Source organism: Sylvia atricapilla, chromosome 12 (assembly GCF_009819655.1).
Source record: "Sylvia atricapilla isolate bSylAtr1 chromosome 12, bSylAtr1.pri, whole genome shotgun sequence".
NCBI classification, from domain to species: Eukaryota; Metazoa; Chordata; class Aves; order Passeriformes; family Sylviidae; genus Sylvia; species Sylvia atricapilla.
The window spans coordinates 16745918-16754622 of record NC_089151.1 but is presented as its reverse complement, the minus strand read 5'-3'; the positions used below and the strand labels follow the sequence as shown (position 1 = coordinate 16754622).

Sequence of the window (8705 nt, the reverse complement as noted above, 5' to 3'; positions counted from 1 at the left end):
TATTTCATGGTTGAAAAGGATGGGGAGGGTTTTGCTGCCTGTTTTTTACTTCCCTGTGCTTCATGTATATGCTGTATATAGATGTGCCAGTATTAATTTCTGTCATGCATTCACTGCTCTCTCCAGATCAGAGCTCCACGACTTTAATTGGCAAGGTAAAGACATTTCTGGTGAAGGTGCCTACACCAGAGATCTTACCCCAATTGAGCAGCTCCTTCTCTCAGGAAGGAAAAGGAAAGCAAATTAATTGTTGCACAGAATAGAAACCATCTTCTTCAGAAAAACATCTACCAGAAGTTGGAGTGGAGTAGATCTTGAGGCAAAATTCCTATTTAAAGCTTATTTAAATTTTATGCCCTATGCAATGTACTCTGTGGAGCAATGTTTTCTTCTAAAAGGATGGACTCTTGTGCTGTAGGCATGCAAATATTGTTATAGCAACATATGCATCACCCTTAATTTAATTTTATCCAACCTTTCAAATTTAAAAAAAAAATGGTTTTCAGTGTCTTGGAAAATTGTCAAATATCACCTATTTTTTTGGGCTAAGACTTGCAAGTTCATGAAATTACTATTTCAACTAACATGTTTTAGTTTTTAACTAAAGTGTTTTTGAGAACTGGGTTACAGGAAATGTTCTATTGGCTAATGTTCAATATTCTTGCAGCTGTTTTTTGGAAGCTTTGACTTTCACGTTCTTTGCTAGAGATCTATAGCAGGAGGGCACATTGTTTGTTTTGCATTTTGGTGACCACATTAAAAAAACCCCAATCATCGCTTGGATATGTTTACAGGTGTCCATTAGAAAGTTTTAACTCGAGGGGTGAATTTGTCAGGGTCAAGATTTCTGCTTTGGAGAATGCTACATTAAATCGAGATTACATCTTAACAGCACTCTCCTGCAATTTTAATATTTGTTCATAAAGCATCATGGCTGATATGCTGTAGGAACAACTTGAGTATTGTGAAAGCATTAAGGATTAATTAGTAATTTGGAAGTTGTCCCAGCATCTGTGCAGTATTGTGGCTCCAGGTCCCTTTTTGGCTGGGTGGTTGCAGGAGCTCTGGGACTCTGACTCGGGTTTCACCTGCAGAGGCAATCTGGGTGATGGGACCCTGCTGGGTCAGAGGGCACCCTGGAAAGGTTTCAGGTGAGATTACAGCAACCCAGGTGCAACCTCACACCATCTTATTACTAAGACAAAACCTCCACTCAAATCCCCCTTCCCCAAAGCTTCTCCCTTCCCCGTCCACCCCACACCTGCTACAGAACCTTGTTAAGTTAAGTGGGTGCAACTGGTGCTGCAGCCCCAAACCACCTGGGGACAGGATTTATAAGGGTGTGTCTCAGCTCTGCTGAGTTCTTTGTGCCTCTGTCTTTCCACCTCTCTGTGGGAAACATCCAGTCCTTCCTGACAGAAAAGGTATGTGCATGGCGTTCATGAATATGTATGGCTGATGTAAAAATCCTCTACTTTGTCTGAGAGATTTAGAGAGGAGCGTTTGAGACAATAGTGTTTGTTTGGTGACGAGTTAGACTTCTGCTTATCTTTGAAAATTTCTATGAAAGCTGTGCCAGGGTGATCTGCAGCTTTCTGAATGAGTTACTTTTAAAGCAACAAGCTGGCAAAAATATCTTGAGCTAGAAAGGCCTTGTTAAATCATGTTGTATATTTGGATGAAGCAACCAAAAGAACATGGAGAGGAATTTTCAGTCCCTTAAAATAGATTGCCTATTTTGCACAGGAGAATTCAGGTAAATGTAAAGGTGTGCAGACACTTCTCTTCTTGGTTGCTATTTTTAAGAAGTACATCAGTGTGTATATCACAAAGGGATGTCTTTAAAACTTTTCCTGTTGCCTACTTAGTCTGTAAGAATGTTTTATGCTTTGCAGAAATTAGCTAACAATTTGAAATGTTACAGAAGCATCATTGCATGCCCCACCATCCCTTTAGAAATAGGGAAAATAAGAAAATGTTGATCTGGAAGACTAATTTGCTTAAGATGGACAAGAGTCTATAAATTTAAAAACCCTTTTCTTATTTAATATTATTAATGTTCCACAGAAGTTTTAGATTCACCTCTGTGTGACCTCTGATAATGCAAATAAAACAAGTGACTCTCTCAGAGTAAAATACCTCTCCATAAACTTTGAAGTCAGTGCTAACTGCGTGTTTGTGGTTTTTTCCTAAATAAATATTGGATGCGATTTTTTGGGAGTTAAAATTGTTTATAGGTTGGACTTGTTTCGTTTTTTGTGCTGAGTCATCATCATGCAATTATTTTGTGTGTCTCTTTAAAAAAAAAAAGTTAATCCAAGGAAGCATTACCAATACTGAGAAAGATATTAGAGTTCTTAGGGCAGTGGATTTTTTTATAATGCTTTACCTTTTAAAATTTATTTTCCAATTTCTCAGTGTGTAGGAAAGTAGATATATGTGTTTCCTTTTGTGTCCTTGCAGAACTCATGCATTGAATGTGAGCTTTTGTATTGTTTTTGAATGATGTAGAAAAGTGATATACAGCTTTCTACAGCAATGCACTTGGATTTTGAATGCATAATGGCTATTGTGTAAGAAAACAAAGCTGGGGAAAGTTTTGTGTGTATTCCTAGTTTTTTTTTTTCCTTGATTTGTAAATTAAATTGGAGAGTAAAAGAAGTACTCAAAATGCACTCCTGAGCACTGCCTTACCTCCTCAAACACTTGGTGTCTTGTTAACTGCAGCAGGACTGTTTCTGGGAGTTAACCATGGGGAGAGATGTTTCTTTCTAGCTGTGGGCAAATCAGAGAACTAGCTAAGAAAAGGTTTTCCTTCTCTAGAATGCTGTGTGGGGAATTACTCTATGAAAGGAAACCTTAACTACTTAAAGCCATGAATGGACTTGCATTTGAATCTTGAACTTCTCAATTTGGCAACATACAGTGTTTTCTCCCTTTCATCCTAAGGCAGAAGTACATTTTGTGCCAATTTCCCATAAATGCAGGAATGAGCTATATTGGCTTCATTTGGTCAATTGATTTCTTTTGACAGAAAAGGGATTTATTAAGGATGCAATGAAGTCACGTTTGAATCTACCAAACAGATGTTTGCTCCTGGAGGCTTTACTGTATACAAAGCTAGAGGATTAAAGTAACAAACTGATAAGTCTATAAGCATTTTCAAAATGAGGACTTTTCACTTCTTGTCTGCAAGATTTCTGCCTACACCAGCTTGTGCTCCAGGATCCCAGCTCATTTCCTGTGCTTGGGTCTTGGAGTGGTTTCTGCATTCGACTTTGTTTCCAGGAAAACACAACAAATCTGTGATCATTACAGCATGTCATAGTAATTAATAACCTTTGGTTTCTCTTTGTGGAGCAGACCTGATTGTTCTAAAGGATATTTTAATCTAAAATCAAGTAGTTGAGAGATAAGGGAGCATTAGTTTGTTTTGTTATAACAGATGTGTTTCTTGCCAAGACTGACCAAGTGGCTGAAATAGCTTCATTATTTTAGATGGATAGCTAATTACTGTCCTTTTTTTATTATTCCTATTTCTGTCCTTCATGTGGTGGTTGTGAATTAGCTTTGTGCCATTTTCTAAAGTATCAGGCATTTTTATACATTTGGTATATTGAATGGCAAATGCTTGATGTAAAGTCTGCAGTTTTACTCCATAACCAGATTGTAAAATATGAACTGAATTAATCATAACTGCAAAGAGTAATGGCACATTTTCTCTTATTTTATCTTTACTGCCTTTCAGATCATGGTTTAAAACCTTCTACATCTGGTGCACAGAATGAGGCAGCAGCTTTGGTAGTGGATAGCAAGAGGCAAAGGTCAAACCAGAGGCTGCACAAATATTGTTCACTGGATTTATTGTTTTAATTAAGAGTGTGGCAGTTCATCATAAACTGTTTATGGTGTTTTTGCACAGTGCAGCATTTTGAAATCAACTGTTTTAATGAAAACATAATGTCATATCTGTCAAAGTTCTAAATATTTTGAAAGTGAAATATGAAAACAAGAACTTTAATTCTGGGTTTACTGGGATTAGCTCTTGGAGTTGTTTTAAAATCCCTTATGTGTCATATCACAGGTAGCATAGTTCTGCCTTAGAAAGGAAATGGAAAATACTGTGTGGAGCTTATTTAATTGTGGAAAAAACACTGAGGGTCAATGTATTGAAAGACAAAGCTGTGAGGATTTGAATCGGAATGACAGAATTAAGACAAAAACAGAGATAAGGCATTTCCTTATACATAAGCAGTATGTAAATGTTGTATCCTGATAGTGTGTTAAAAAGGCAACCAAAGAAGATCCAACAAATAAACCCCCAAACTGAGTGAATCCTTAAACCTGGAAAGAAAGAAAGAAATATGCTGTAGGTCATATGATGCTGTAATGTTTTATCATCAGGGCCTTTGTAACTAATTGTTTACAGCACCTAATGCCTTTCTGTGGTATTTTAAGGCTGAACATTTTGTAGTCTAACAAATTTCTGCTGCTGTTCTGTATTCATGTAGATATGTAAGGCAATTTTTGTTCCATTTTTTGTGTAGTCTGATAAAATATTTGTATAATCTGAAAATTATATTTTTGTAGTACTCTCCTTGGAAAATAGAAATTAAGTCTGTCATTAGATGCTAGGCCACAGTAGTTGACTGAGCAGGGTAATGTATGTTACATTTTGTGCTATACTTGGTCAAGTTTCATATATATCGTATTCCATGTTATTTTATTAAATTTAATATCTGCACTTCCTATTACCAGACATGCCTCTCATTCAAAGCACAGAGGCACAGTTCTCTAATCAGAAGTGACAAGCTATATACTTTCTTTCAGCCATTATTCGGTAGCCTAGAGCAAGGAGCTATGTTTCCTTGAAAATGTTTTGAATTGGGTTATTTTTATTGAAGTATTAAAGTAATTCTTCAGATTTTAGGCTATTATTTAAGTACTTTTGGGAGAATGCAATAACCTCTGGATTCTGTAGCCTTTGTTATGTTAACAGTTGTAGCTGCTAAATGTATCTTTTTAATGCTTGTTATGTAAGTGTCTGGAAAAAATCATCGGACTGATAGAAACTAACAATATTTAGGAAATAAACAAGATTAGTTGACTAAATTAGTTTAGTTTTGAAGTATAATATCAAAGTGATTTGCTATTTAAATATACCAATGGATTCTGGTCACCATACCTTCACCAAGAAACGTTGCAACGTGAAGTTCATATTTGGCAGATTTATTCTAAGAGTGTGAAAATTACACTTTATATATTAGCCTTTGCTATGTGAAGGCAATATGTTGGCTTTTGATGATGTTGGTTAAAGCCCTCTGCAGAAATTCCTGATGTTTAGGTTTGGTGAATAACTTTGTTGAAGAGGCTTCTGGAATCTCTGCGGATTTTGTACGTCCTTTGGAGACAGAGAGCAGAGTGAAAGTTTTGGAGTAGGTGGGGTGAATTTGATACTGAAGGAGGAACATGGTGCCTTTGTACTCCTTTTGAAACAGGATGTGTCAAAGAGGGAATCCAGAAAAAAGAGTTTTATTTGGGGCTATAGGAGTTAGGGTACAGATGTTTTCTGGAAGGTGATGTTAGTGCAGCAAACATCCCTCCCGTGTGCTGTGTGTATCCACAGGGGATGTGTGACATTCCAGAAGAACTGACAGTATTGACTGGAACAAGGTGAGGAGATCCAGAGTGCTGGTGGTGGATCTCCCTGACATCAGAAGAAAATTCCAGCCTTTGATAAATGCAGACAAGTGAGCCTTGTGGAACTTTGTGGTGGTGTAGAGGTACACGTGAGAGAAGAATGATGCTGAGAAATTAACTCCAGTCTTGAACCCAGATCTTGTTCTTATTGCCAAGCATTAAAGGCACAATTAAAAATATTTTCCCTGAGTAATTTAATTTTAAAATATCTGCTGGTTGTAGGCATTTTTCATAGTTTGCTCCTGCTGTAGTGTTCTTGGTGTGGGTTTTTTTGGGTTTTTTTCTGAGTCTCTTTTAACTTTTGAGAGCTTTATTTTGTTAGTATGCCAAATTGATAGGGCTTGTTGTGGTATCAAGCATCAACTTTATCAGGGTTCTGTACAGTTATGGTCTGTCTAAACATGCAATGGAACTTAATCACAATTTTTGACCAGGACTATCCTGGATCTAAAGACAGCTTCGTGTGCATGTCATGATTTCAAAGGTTTGTGTTATTGTCTAATTCAGATGAATGAAAATGTAAGAGATCCACAGGCAGTGTAATCCATGCTAAGCATGGAAAATGAAAACCAAAGTAGTCATGAACATGTTAAGGGGAAAACAGGAAGACTTGCAGACAATGTGAGGAATACCTATGCTGAAAACAGGATTAAGCTCCATTATATTACCAGGCTCAGTGGCTGTGAATGTAGTTTTGATTAAGTAATTACATGCACGCTATATTATTTGATTTGCAAATGCAAACTGTCTCACAATCCCAAAAGTCAGGGACTTTTCTGTGGAAAATATGGCCCTGAATAGACTTTCAGAATAGCAGTTCTTACACTTTGATGGAATTAGAATTAAAAATCAACTATATAATTAATTTTTGAAATGAATTTATCACTAGCTGAAATATAAAAATGAGTCATAGCACCATGGTTAATATTAAAATAAATGAAATAGGTAAGAACTGATGTGAACTAGTAGAGTAAAAACCTGTCAGAGATGACCGAAACATGTAAGAAATTAAAATATTAATTTTAATAATAACCAGCATTGCCCACAGAGAATGAAAACATCAACAGAGTAATGACATTACATGCCTTAAATATTTCATCAGGTGCCTAGCAATACTTGGAAAAGATAGAGTGGCAGTAGAGGGCTTCAGTAGAAATGTAGATTTACAGGAAATTGTGACCTGGGAGGAGATGAGAGGGAATTGTCTCACCCTGACCCTGTTTTCTTGGCTGTGGCTTACACCCGGGACTGGACACAGGATACAGGTTAGATCACCCACAGATGTGACCCTGTGGGTTCAGCTGGATCTGCCCCATCTCTCAGGGATGGAATTGGGCTGTGGCTGCACAAGCAGCTGGAGAATGCTTCTGGGTCCCCTGGTTTGTGGCTGCACTTTGCTTGGTACTTCTGGAGCCGAGTGCTGCGTTTAACGTTTAATGGCAGACTTTCTCTGGTTTTCTTCACGGCCTGAGGTGATTCCGCCAGCTGGATGTGACCTGGGAATCGCTTGGTGAAGTGTTGTGGCACATGTAAGTTGGAATAGGTAGAGATTCCTTTTGGCCTTGAAAACCCATGGATCTTCTTCAGATATGTGGTCTGCAAGACCACTATTGAATGTCAGAATTCACTTGCTTCTCTTTTAAAATGACATGACAAGAATTCACTTAGATGTAAAATATTTCATTAATATATACCACTTGACTATGTTTAATTTTCAGAACCTTTATTTTGAAATCACAGGTGTGTAAAATTTGGAAATATGTCAGTTACTTGCTAGGGCAATGTAGGAATAGTACAGCATTTCAGTCATTTTGTATGAACATTAGGAGCACTTTATATTTCAGCTTCCAAGTCCTGATTTTTTATTTTTTAAAAACCCATATTTCTGTGGATAAAATACATGCTGTCCCTAATGTGCACTGGGGACAAAAAAAGAAAAAAAATTCCTCATATTCCCTTTATAACTCCTACTTCTGCTTTCTGAGATGCACAAGTTTTTATAACCTGCTCATCACTGATACAGTTTCACCTGTAGGAAAAAAGCTGTTAATGTTAAAAAAGCTGGATGTAAAGGTAGAAATGACAAGAGGATATGTAAATAGCATCAAATGTCCAGAGTTTTCAAAAAATGCACTTGTTCCCTGGGACAAGTATTTATCCCAAAATGGGAGAGTAAAGAGTATTTGAGGATCTTATGTTTAAATGTTAGTGGAAAAATATGTGAATGGAAGAAACAGTGGGAAAATTGCATGGGAAACAGACTTCAAACTTTTTTTCCCCTTAATTTTTCTTAAATGATTATCTGTTTATTATTGAGCGGTATTGAATAGTTGCTATTAAAATTTATTTTGTTAAATAGTGCTGTCATGTGGCAATTTAAATGCTGCATTTTTAACAAAAGTTTAATTAGCACTCTTAATGAAAAGCCATAGCTTGATAGGCCAATTTCTATAGCCTTAAAACAAAAACCCTCACATATTTATTGTAATAATCTACAGCAAGATGAAATGAATAGAAATATCTAAAAATATATTAAGATATATATTTTTTCATTGGACATTAGTGCTATATACAAAATATATTGGGAATGTGTTTCAAAATATTTCAAACATTGTTGACCTTTCTTATATAATACCAAGCTCAGAGAAATATATTTGCATAGATTTAGTAATATATTGTAAATAACTACATGGGACAGTGCACATTTTTCCTTAAGATGCAGCATTATAAGCAAGACATTAAATTATGCCTATCAGACAAAGCAGCAGAATCTCAACATTTTTTTTTTTATAGCACATTCTATTGGGAAGACATCTCTGCTTCTAAAAAGCACATGCATTAACTGCCTGATTCATGTGGTGACATGTGGCATATCCAAATGTGTTATGGATCTCCCAGGAATAAAAACAACATAGCAAAATCATCACCTTGGGATGTTCATTGAGTGAATATTTTACAGACATACTCCTTTTATATTTATATAATAATTTAGTGTTATGACAATT

General features: G+C 36.3%; 1 long non-coding RNA gene across 1 annotated transcript in view; it reads left to right on the top strand.

The window, feature by feature from the left end:
- The first annotated feature begins 1374 nt into the window (after positions 1-1374).
- LOC136366327 (uncharacterized) overlaps positions 1375-8705 on the top strand; it is a 178993-nt gene continuing 171662 nt past the window's right edge. The window contains exon 1 of the long non-coding RNA XR_010744513.1: positions 1375-1424. This is a non-coding gene — a long non-coding RNA (uncharacterized lncRNA). The remainder of the gene's footprint in view (positions 1425-8705) is intronic.